Genomic DNA, 12,836 nt, shown 5'->3' with positions numbered 1-12,836 from the left:
TGGACTATCACAACAAAATACTACAGATGGTATGGCTTAGACAATGCAACATTTTTCTCATATTTCTAGAGGCTATATGTCTGAGATCAAAGAGTCAGCAGGGATGGTTTCTTCTGAGGCCTCTCTCCTTGGCCTGAACAAGACTGCCTTCTTGCTGTGTCCTCATGTGACCACTGTTTTTGTAGATGCGCACATTCCAAATGCTTCTTTCTGTTCTTTGAAAGGCATTAGCCATATTGAATTTGGGCCCTACCTTTATGATACCGTTTCATCATAATTGCCTCTTTTAGAAAATCCTTTCTCTAGACACAGTTATCTTCAGAAGTAGTGGGGGTTATGACTTCAACGTAGGACTTTTAGGGAGGAGTGAGAAAGGGGGACACAGACAGTTCCACCAATAGTCGTAGTCCTTCCTATTGTACTCTGAGATAGAAACTAGCTAAATATAGTTGAGAGGGTACCTGTAATTGTTGGAGAAGAAATATTGTACATACTTTTGTGATTTCATTTTGGTTATTTGCATTTATTTATTTACTGGCATTTTCTTGCTCTATTTTAAAATAACAATAAACATTTGGATGATTCCTAAGGTCCAGATCAAAAGAAATAAGAATATGCCTTAAAAGTAAGGGAAGAAAAAAGTTCAACAAAATCAGGTTGTACAATTAAAAGAATTTTACACCATTGCCTTTGTTTTCTTTGTTGTTTGCCTTTGTTTCCCCTGTATTCTCTTTACTATGGGAATGGGGAGCTCATGATGTGTTTGCTGCAGACAATTGCTTGGAGTCCAGAAAGTCCTATGAAACTCTAGCGTCTACTGAAACTTGTAGGAGTCTGGAACTCAAGGCAAAGAAGATATTCTTAAGTGACTGTTTTCTGACATGCTTACAAGGCTGAGAGTGTCTGGTTTATAACTATAACCCCAGAGGGTGTTCAGCAAATATTCTATGGATGTGTCTTGAGTAGGGTTTCTGCTGTGGGCGTGGGAAGAGCCTTTCTTGGAAAGGTGTAGGCTGGGTTTCCAGGAGAGCTGCACTGAACAGAGTGAGCTGATTTGCTACTTTCACCTGCAGTTATTTTTGTTGCAATAACCAGCCGCCAAATAACTTGATCCAGGGGACAAGAGGTGAGAACCATTTATCCTTCCAGGTGCAATGGAGCGAAGTGCAGTGACTTATTGCAAATGTGTTCACAGCAAGGTGACAAGGCCCTGCAGAGAAGACCAGACATCTGCTTTGAGAAAGGTCGGAAAGCAGATAATGCTGGGAGGCAGAGGAAGGCTAGAGGAAGCCAGAGAAGCCAGAGACCCCCCCACAGACTTCAAAGTCCATGCCATTCTCATTTTTGCTTTCTTTAGAGCGTTGGTAATTCTTGCAGGAGACCTGGGACTAGGCAACAGTCAGTAAGTTGTCTGTTGTACTCAGAAGCTGACACTGAGATGAGGATATGAAGACAAGTTGTTTATTTGGGAAGGAAAAAAAAAAAAAAAACACCTGTAGGAAAAGCAACTGCTGCCAGCTAGTTGGTAGCAATCCTATCTGGAGAATTCTTCATGCCATCATACAGCACACAGCTCAGACTTGTCCCAGTCAAGTGAGTGTGGGAGTATAGTGTGAACATGCAACCTCCTCCAGTCAATGATGGGGCTGCTGTGGGAACTGGTGGGCATACATTTATTCCAAGTCCTTCCAGCAAGCTTCCTGGGAATAGAGTGAGCTCCAGCTGTGAGAAGGTGGGATCTACCTTCAGGCAGAGACACACAGGTGCTGACAGCAACATGTCAAAGGATGTACATGGACACATTGTTCATATATAGCCCACTGGAACAGAGGAGGTAAGAATACTGACTTTGCCACCAGAATGCCTGACTTGGAATTGCAGCTTCTCCATCTAATGATGGAATACATTAAGCCAAGCCACTTGATCTTTCATATCCCAAAGACCATGAAGCCTGTCAGAGAATTGGCTATCAGGTTCCCACTGCCTGGGAACTCTGTACTCTTGGAATAGCCCACAAAGGGGTGGGGAATACCTCCATAGGCCTATCTTCTTCATGATTTTGCTTGGTCAATCACACAGAGAGTCTGCTATTGTGTGAGAGGTGACTTTCTGAAAAGTTCTGATCAGATCTTGAACACATCTAGTTCTTTGAAGTATGCAACTATACACAGAAGTGTTCAGCTTTCCTCTCAGTTAATTCTCAATACTCTGCCTTATGGGAAAAGATAAAAGATGCAGGCACAGACTTTTGGATGATTTAAAAATGTTTGACAGTTAGCTTTTAGAAACTTTTTGGTATGACAGATTGTCTTAAAACAATATTACAAAGAGTCACTATTTTTTATGTATAGATTAACTGGCATTAAAAGGGGTCAAAGCCTTGTGAATGTCCAGGGATACTATTTGGGACGTTGCTGTTGCCACTGTCATTGGTATAGAATAAAACCCCATGAGCAACCCGTGTAGCCTCAGGAAAGAATAGAGTCCTGGAGTGTTATGATCTCCCTGAGGCCAATGAGTCAGAATTTTCTGCATACTCTTTCCACAGTTCAATAACGGTAGACCATGCATTCATTCTTTTACCCCAGACACATTAAGTATTTTTTTCAATTAAGAAGCTTGATGATAAAAAGTTTCAATTATTTTACACTGGGGGCACAAAAAGAAAAAGTTCAAGTTTCACTCAATGTACTCTTACTAGATGATGAATACCTTGAGTATTAGGCTTTGGGAATATGCAGTCTCTGCCCTTCAATTGCTTATAGTGGAGGTACAGAGAAAGAAACATCATTAGAGATGTGATAAGCAGTAAAGCAGAATTAGAAATGGAATACTAGGAAAAGGAAAGAAGAGCACATAGCACATGATGGTCTAGGAAAGTCTTTCCTGCATTGATAATGAATGAACTAAATTAGGAAGCAAGAAAAATTATCCAGGCAGAAAGATGAGTTGGGGGCCATAGTAGGCACACACTGGGTTGATGAAACAGTTCATGCAAAAGTAGTGAAGCATGAGAACATACAACATGCTGGGGGCCATTAGTAGCTCAGTGCAGTTGAAAGCCAGGGAGATGATGGAGTGAAGAGGAGGACTAAGTCTATACTGAACCTAAGTGCATAAAGTCTTTCGCATTTCTTACCAAAAGTACTCAGAAACTTTTCAGTGCTTTTAAGGAAGGAACTATATAATTATAATTCTGTCATAGAAAATAGATTGAAGATGGCAAGTTTGGAGGCAGGGAGACAAATTAGGAAACAATTTTTCAAGCATGAAATTATAATGATAGTACCAGAGGGGATGGCCAAATTAAAAACCTATTAGGTAGGTAGAATGGGTAGGATTTAAGAACAGTAGCAATAATATGGAGGACAAGGTAGTAACTTCAAATGCCTGTCAGGCCTCTTGGGCTTTTGTATTTCAAATTGTGTCAGTAGACATGATTTGGATGAAAGACTAGAAATAAAATAGAGATGATGAGTTTTGCTTTTGAAGACATGAATTAAAGCATTTAGGTCCAGTAAAAAGTAGGGTAGATAGGTTTAAACCTTATAAAAGTGTGAGTGCTTGCATCCACAGTCATAAAAATGATTTCATGGTAACCACATCTTGAAGAATGAGAAACGAGAAGCTAAACTGATACCCTAAAAACCAATAACATGTAAATGGGAGGACTAGTGAGGGGAATTAAATAGGAGAGCTCAAAAGAGTAAGAAAAACACTGGGAGAGAAAGCAGTGCTATATTTTCCATGAAAATATTTATTGACTCATTCATTCAATTAAATATTAATTGCATACCTACTATGTGTACAAAGTACTGCAATTAGAATGTCTGTAGAAATGCATAATAGGAAGAGATGCATATTAGTTCAATAATTATATAATCAATTAGTTATATAAACAACTTTTACTTCACTTAATGTCATGGAGAAGAATTACAAAGTGTTTAAGAGAAAAGAGATGAAATTGTTATTAACATCAATGACAGAGAGATGTGAAGTCAGATAAGTGCTAGGGCTGGGCACTGACCATTCTTATTTTAATGAAGGTAATATGAATAAAGAGGCATATAAGGAAGTTAAGCTGCCCCATATTGAGGAGTTCCAGGAAAAAAGAAAATGGGAATAATGACTTCAGATTACTTTCATTCCTTGGGTTAGAAAGAAAGAGATAGTCCAATTACAAGGAATGGCAAGTTGTAAAGATAGACAAGAGCTGAGCATGTATTTTCTTTTTTTAAAGATGATAACCAAAAAAGTGATTTTAAAAATACAACAGAGCATATGGGCTCATTAACAGGAATGGTACTCACATTGGGTGGGGCTTATCTTCAAGCAGAACAAGGGACTTCAGTTTGATTGAGGTAGGAGAGAAGGGGCAGGGTGAATAAGAATACATATAGTTTGTAGTTGGTGGAAGAGTATAAAATTTCAGAGAAGTCATACTTGGCCCTTTATTCTATGAATTTGGATATCCCCAGAGAATTGTCTTAGTCCAATCTCTGTGGCTATAAAAGAATACTCTAGACTAGGTAATTTCTAGAGAACAAAGTTTTGTTTAGCTCATGGTTCTGAAGGTTGAGGTTGAGAAGTTCAAGATTGGTGATGCACGTAATGAAGTCCTTTTCATTGGTGGGGAACACCCTGCTGAGTCCCAAGAGGTAGCTCAAGGCATCACATGAAGAGAGGAGTACATACAAAACAAAGAGTTTTATAGCAAACCCACTCTTGAGATAACCCATCAATCCATTAATCGAGGAACGAACCAATCCACTCATGAGGATAGAGGTCTCTTGACACAATCATCTTCTAAATGTTCCCCCAATCCCACCTCTTAATACATTACAATTGATTTCAACATGGGATTTTGGTGGGAGACATTCAAACTATATTAAGACTAAAAAGGATATATAGGAAGCTTGAATGGTCAAGAGAATAGTCAATTAGAAAAATACTATAAAATTCATAGGGCTCAGTGTAGTCTAAGTACATAACTTTATTGTATCAGTCTGCATACTTAAACTATCTTCTTGAAACTGCTCAGAATCCTGAGTGCAGAAGAAGACATGATTGTGTGGATGCTCAGCGATAAGGATCAATAATGCACTTGTGGCAAAGAAATGGGAGGTTGTTTAAGTTGAGTGGGCGTGTTCTAAGACGAAAAGAAGAGTTAAGTGAAGCCAAAATAAATCCAACAGATTGGGGGAAATGGAGCAATCCAGAGACTGGAATCTTAGTTATGGCAAAAGAGGAAACGCCACAGAAAGGGAAATGTTAGTATCGGAGAGTGCAATGAGTTTAAGGTTCTAGAAGTTTCAAAAAATTAAAAATCCCAGGGACAAAAGAGGAAATCACTGAAAAGGAGTGAAGGTGAAGGTTTTTAATTCAAGAGAAACTATGAGATTTAAGTGTTATCTGTGTCACTAAGTCAGGTGTTAACGTGTCTAGAGAAATGCCAGGACCACATTCTCCTGCACTGAAGAGCTATTTGGCAATGCAAAATCAATTTTTTATTCCAGTTCTTTTTACTAAACCACCTAGAGTCTGTGCATCAAACGCTACCAAGGAAGTAGCTGTAGGCTCATCCCTCTCTACCTGACCCTTGAACAGGCCACCCTCTGTGATGCACTCTCTGTTCTAGAAGGGGCATTTACCACAGGGGTGAGGCAACCAATTTAAAGGCAGAGGAGGAAAACCTGGCAATGTCACCACCCATTTCTGATCTTTCTGACAGTTCATATATTTTAAACTTCACCTACCAGAGCTGTCAATTCAATCTAGACTCCCTCTGAAGATGTGATTGGAACAAGACAGCTCCATGGTAATCCCATCATCATTAAGCAGTTCTATAGCACTTCAGAATGTCAAAGCACTTTATGGCTGTGCTTATTAATTTTCTCACATAACAATGCCAGAAGGCAGTCCAACAGTCAGAGTGAGACTTGTCAGAAATGTAATGAAGAAATAGATACAGAAATGGACTCTGGGTAAAGCTGAGGCCATATCACAATATAGCTAAGAAAGAAGCAACACAATTCAGGTTCCCTGAACTTGGGAAATGCCAATTAACAACCCCAGAGACAGGACTTTTCTGGTCAGAAGCAATGAGGAAGCATGCAAATCCCTGGTTTATCTTAAAGATTATCATCATATAACTCAGATAATTTTTTTAGATAATAGGTTTTCAGTAACATAATAAACATATCAAGACAAACTGAAACCCCTGTTTTTGACAAGGATATGTTTACTGCTTGAAAAACTTGATTTTCTTAATAATTCTAACTTATTTACTCTTCCATATTTGTTATAATTCAAGAAGTTTACCAAGTATATATGAATATGAATTACAAGAAAGTGAGGTTTCAAAGTTTTGAATAAAACCTATCATTCTATATCAGTCATAGTATCATTCCAGAGCTTGGGAGAGAAAACTAAATTTTCATCCAGAAGGAAGAAAGAGAGGGAGGGGAGGAGGGATGAAGAAAGGAAAGAAAGAGTAAGGGATAGACAAAGGAGAGGAGGAAGAAAGGAGGGAATTAAAAATCTTTTGGAAAATTCAGTTTTTAATTGTGACAGCAAATGAACAGAGTAAAAAAAAAATCCCAATGTTAACTCACTCCCTCGGACTGAAAGAATAGTGTTTACCAAGAACCAAATCAGAGGAGATTCGCTTAATCAGAACTTTTTCAAACACGTGTAAAGGGCACCCGAAAGGAGAGAAAACATTTTTTAAAGAGCAAGGAATAACTATATTTGATAGCTCTTCTTCCATTTAATTACTATGAAGATCATCAGCAATGTCCCTCTAGAGTTCAAAGCTCTTGCCAGTCCTGAAGTTGCTCCTATTTGCTTCTCATTCCTGCTACACCTGCACCACAACACCTTACCACACAGGGCAAGAGCCAGTTTTCTCCAACATATTTACTGGGGCTGAAAGACTCTGCTGTGCTTCCAGGAAAAGACACTCAATGGAAATAAAAGAAGACTTTTGCCTCTGAAAAAAGGACCCATGGGCAATCTGTTGACCCTATCAGGTCTATGGAGAGCATTCCATACCCAAGTGCTTACTCTAAAAGATTATTGAAAAAAAGAAATTCTTCGCTGCTAAGGCAGGAGTCCTCAGGGTACTTAATAAAATATGCTTCTCAAGAGTCAGCTATAATAGAAGACTATGTAGAGTATATTGTAGATGTTCTGAATTTGAACAGGAACCACTTTATAGAAAGGAAAAAAAACTGTTAGTAAGACAAAATTAGGGATCAAGCAGTAGCGCCGGTGTCCCATGCAATAGGGTATCTATAGCTACAGAAATAGATGACATAGAATTCTGGTCCTGGAGAGAAAAAGACACTTTCTCTCTCTCTCTGAGATGTCAAGTGACAGATAAAGGTAAATAGCTACAGTTTTCTTTTTTTCCTTTACCCTTACCATTCAAGTACCTTCAAGAACCACATCTAGTTTTGTAGTTTAGGAAGACCTGACAGGTTTTCTTAGGAGGTTTGGGTACAGGAAATAATGTAGTTGGCAAAAATCACAATTTCTCAGAAAACTCAATACCAAAGAGTTTGTGGAAATCATATGTCAGATAATCTAAAAGTACTTGGCATTAGGAGGTGCTAGGTTTTTGTCATTTAGCCATCCTTTACATGAAGGCTGATAATTATTTTCTGGAGTAATAAAACGCCTCTTGATTGTTCAGGGATATGATGTTCAGGGATAGGAAATGGATGAGTCTTAATTTCTGATGCTATAACAGAATATCTGGTGCTTGGTAAAATATAAAGAAAAAAGTTTGCTCAGGAAAGCAGTTATGTATATTGCTAAGGCATTAAGAGATATCTCTCTATAGTATAAGAAAGAAAATACTATATACAAAATAACTCTTTACAATGCCTTTTTTAAAAAAGATTTATTTGGGTCATAGTTGGGGACTAAAAGGCAAAGAGTGGGTGGCCACAGCTGATGGCCACTGATGCATGGCTACATTACATCATGGCAAATGGTATCATGGTGGGAAGATGTGCAAGAAGGATTTGCAGCATGTTATGGAAGGGAGATTCAAGGGAGGTGCCAGCATACAAGTCTACAACGACCCCTACCTATGGGATTTCCCTGGAGAGCAAGAACAAATTCAAAGCCCTTGCTAGAATGTACTCCCTCTAGAAAAGCATTAAGGTCTCCTAAAGCACTAATCACCTCTCTTCAGGGCTCCATCTCCTCAATACTATTACATTGGGAAATTAAGCCTCAAAATGAGTGTTGACGGGGACAAACCACATGCAAAACATAGCAGGGTGCAAAGGCTGTTGCTATTAAAAGACTAAGCTATTTCAGACTGCAGAAGGTGCAGGTAGATGAGAATGTTATCCTTCATCTAAGAGAGATGCTGTGGAGATGTTCTGGTCTGATTTCACAGCTGCTGTTCAGGCAGGCTTCCAGCTAGGGTCCATGGGAGAGCGGGCCTTTAGGAAAACTGCTGCTTCAGGCAGGGAAATTTCTAGAGGGATATGAGAAAAAGCCTACCCAATACAATCTTTGCTGTAGTAGGAATTTTATTTTTAAAAAATAAATTATATTGGGTATCAGCAAGGTTAATCTATTAAGACATCAGTATTAATTCCTAATGAAAATTTATAAAATACACACACACTCCATTAAAGTAGGAGAGACAAGTTAGGCCTAGAATAAATAGGAGATGGATATGGTGCAATTTTCAGTAAATTTTTCATAATACTTAATATTAACGTTTCATCCAGTTTAGGTATCATCTAATTATGGGGTTGATGAAGCTTCTCATAAAGTATGCAGCGGAGTACAGAATCACATTTCCCTTTCCTTATAAAGTATATATTTGGTTTATTTTCAAATTTGCTGTTGCTCAACATTCTTGTAAATTAAGTTGTCACCCATCGGCAAGTTAAGTCACCTGATCAGGTGTTGTAATGCTTAGCTGGAGACGAAAAACCTCTGGAGGTTCCATTTCTGATTAACTCTCGTAGTTCACCTGGTTCTCAGCAACTCCCCAGATGTTTCAATTCTGGATATCTTGTTCTAGCAATTTCATTAGCATTAGCTACTGGCCAGTGCTCCATAAAACCTCCAGTCTGGTCTTCCCATTCCCCAACATGACTAGTGTGAGCCTGCCAGCATCTCAGACTTTTCCTTTAATCCCATTCTGTTTCCTAAGTGGGGGAAAGAGGGGAGTTATATTCACTTTCTTAAAGAAGTGCAGCAAACACAAACACACACACACACACACACACACATACACACACAGACTATGCTAACTCCAGATGGTATTTTCTTATCTTTAACATGCATTAGAATCAGAACTGGAATGAATGAAAATAGACATGACCATGTGACTAATGATGACAATTATAAGTACCCTTTTGGGATCCCTCCATATGTTTGATACAGGGCAAGTCAGAGGTTAAATCTTCATGACAAGCAAAACTTGTAAAACAGCTTCCACATCTGGTTTAAAAGTTCTTTTATATTATTTGAAATCAATAAGCAAATAAACAAGTAAAACAAAGCAATAAGTCAGGAAGAAGCTGATTGTAATGCAGGGAGGTACTTGTTGAAGATTACAATTAACCATCCTACCTTGCGTCCTTCCTTCCTTCCTGCCCTTCCTCCCTCCCTCGATTCTGCAAAGGTATATTGAGAAACACTTACTCACAATGTGTAATGAGCATCTATTTACTCAACAGAGATGACTGTGATGCTGGCCTTACCTTAAAAGACATGCAATCAGTCAAGATGTAACATAACATCAACTCATTGAGTACAAATTGTACAAATTGTAGAACTTGGGAGCATTTCAAAGAAGTGATCCTTATATTGGGCTTTGAATAATGTGTAGGACTTAGGTTTTCAGATAAAGAGGTAAAGGAGTGGCATATACAATCTCATTAAGAAACAAGTGATGAGGGAATGGTAGGAAGGGACTTTGCTCCCCGCTCTACCCAGCACAAGACTCTAAGGTACTGTGAGTTTAATGTGCATAGTCAGGGAGGAAGAAATTGCAAAGGTAGACTGAAGTCAAAACATGAAGATACCACACCAAAAAATTTGGATTTTGATCTCTAAGCACTAGTGATTCTTCAAAGGGAAAGGCAAAAGAAATGCTCTCATAAGAGAGCTTTGACATCAATTTGGGACTGAAATGGAGAATAAGCCAAGTGTTGATCCTATAATGATAGACTGGGGCAAAAGAGATGACCATGAATCCTAGAGAACCTGCACAGAGAAGGTGTCCTGTAGACTGTATTTGAATGTATACTTAAACTGTGATGAGTGAGGGAGAGAGGAGTCACAGATGAATTGACAACCTCTGACTTGGGCACCCCGACACCTGGGGACAGGTGAATGTGAATGGAGACCAGTTTGTATGAGAATGTACTGAGACCACAATAAGCAGAGGGTGACCCAGGAGCTTGCACACTTTTCACTGTTCAATTATTCCATTAAGGCCCATGGAATCTTCATGAGAAATATTAAATTAAACATAGGTTTGACAAGCCCATTAAACACAGCACTGAGTTCAAAAGAAGAGAAAAATCAGGCCAACAGACAAAATAATTGGCAAGAAAACTAAATTAAGAACCTACCTTGATTCAAAGATATGCTGGATTTTTAAAAAATCCACAATTGTAATAGGACATAATGAAGATTTAAGCTTTAAATATAGCCTCATACCCATCTAATTAAAATAATAAAATTCAAGGAGTTGCTGTGCCATCAGTATGCTAATGGAGTTCAGCTCCCTCCTCTGCCTTTTTTTTTTTTTCATGCTCCTATTTTGAAGCCCTCCCATGACTGGCACAGGCTAGTTAATAGACCAGAGTGGAAGCACAGAACTGGAGCTTAAAACTTTTAAAGAGGGATGTCTTCAGCCATTGTCATCTGGAGCGTTTTAATGGTACAACATGGAGAGGGTCAGGGCATGGTGTGGATGGGGATCCCCATTAGGTTCTGAGACTTGCTAGAAGACACACCTTCGGGCCAGTTTTATTTGGGCCTATCTAATGGGGTTTTGCACCTCAGTTCTTTGCACTTTGACCTGAGATTGAAAAAAGCAGCAGCTTAAAAAAAAAGGAAGATAAGCATGTTTAATCGATTACATAACAAACTAAAACCTTGTAAAAATACCCAAAGATAAATATAAGAGATGGTGAGGGAGAGGTTGGGGTAGGGGAAGTACATAGCAGATTCCATACATTAAATATAAAACAAAAAATATACTATTTAAATTAAAAAGAGGTTATTAATAAAAATAAATAAATTTGCAAAGGCTTATTCACAGAAAAATGCAAATGGGAAGCATGAAATCATGCTCCTATTCACAAGTAGTTTGGAAATACAAATTAAGAAGCTATTATTTCACACTTTATTAGATGGGTAGTCATTTTAAAGGCTGATTATGCCCCTATCTGCAGGAGAAAACATATTTTAATGTATATTTTATTAAAAAAGGGGTTTCTGCACATTTTTGTCTATAATTTCCTTTTCTTTTTTTTTAAATTTATTTATTCTTTTTTATTGTTGGTCGTTCAAAACATTACATAGTTCTTAATATATCATATTTCAAAGATGCTGTTGGAAATCCTCCCAAGTTGTCTGGCATAATTTGAATCCATTCTTTGAAAAGACTGTAATTTCACATGGCGAATGTATAGTCTACCATTCACCAACTAGTAAACATTGATTTTTTTTCCTACTAAAATTGGTGAAAGCTGTAATAACAAATATATATTCTTATTTATATTGATTTTATTTTCATGGAATAGCATCTAAGGACTTCCAAGATTTAGAATTGCTAGGGCAATTCTAGTATTATATGTATTTTTAGTTTAAACAGAAGTTGCTAGTTGTAGCAATAAAGTATACTTATGAAGTATAGAAACTCAGGAGCCTATTGCCTAGAATTCACCCTGGCTTTGTTGCTAAAATTAGGCATGTTTAAACTCTCTGCTGCAGTTTCCTTATCTATAACATTCAGATAGAATCTCACTTTCATCAATGGAAATTTTTTCAATGGTGAAATAATATATGTAGCCATTGCATTGTACTAAGGTGCATCTGATTATACGTGCATGTTGTATACGTAAGGTCCTGATACCTCGTTCATAGTAGGGTTAGAGGGACCTTTGCTCTTATAATATCTTAGAAGATACTGAAGATTATCAGAAGAATTTATTTAAAGCCTTTATTGTACATTACATAAACATCTTGCAGAGTGTAAGTTAACTTGAATGGTATATGGTTTGGTTATTTGTTATTTATTTATTGCAATTTATTGCAGGGCTATGGATACAGGTTAACATCTATAATCTAAAAATCCAAAATCTGAAATGCTCCAAAATCCAGTGTTTTTTTTTTTTTTTGAGCAACAGCATGGAACCACAAATGGAAAATTTTACATCTCATTTCAGTCAAAACACTCATGCACTAAAAATATTGTATAACATTACCTTTGTATAGTTTACATGTGTAAAGTATATATGAACTTTGTGTTTAGACTTAGGTCCCATCCCCAAGATATCTCATTATATCTAGGCAAATAATTCAAAATATGAAAAAATTCAAATTCTAAAAACATTTCTTCATTTTCAGATAAGGGAGACTGAATTTGTACTGTATTTCATTTTTCCACTTACAGGAATAATAAAAATTCCTTTAATAATACATATATTTAAGTAAAGACATGAATAGCTTTGATTTCAAAATAGAAAATATAATAATGTAGGTTATATACAAATATGGTAAAAAAATGTGACATTTGGGGATGATTAGTATTTTGTATTATTATCATGCATTTTCTCCAAACATTT

Source organism: Spermophilus citellus (assembly GCF_964194105.1).
Source record: "Spermophilus citellus genome assembly, chromosome: 2".
Taxonomy (NCBI): Eukaryota; Metazoa; Chordata; class Mammalia; order Rodentia; family Sciuridae; genus Spermophilus; species Spermophilus citellus.
This window is presented reverse-complemented; position numbering follows the sequence as displayed.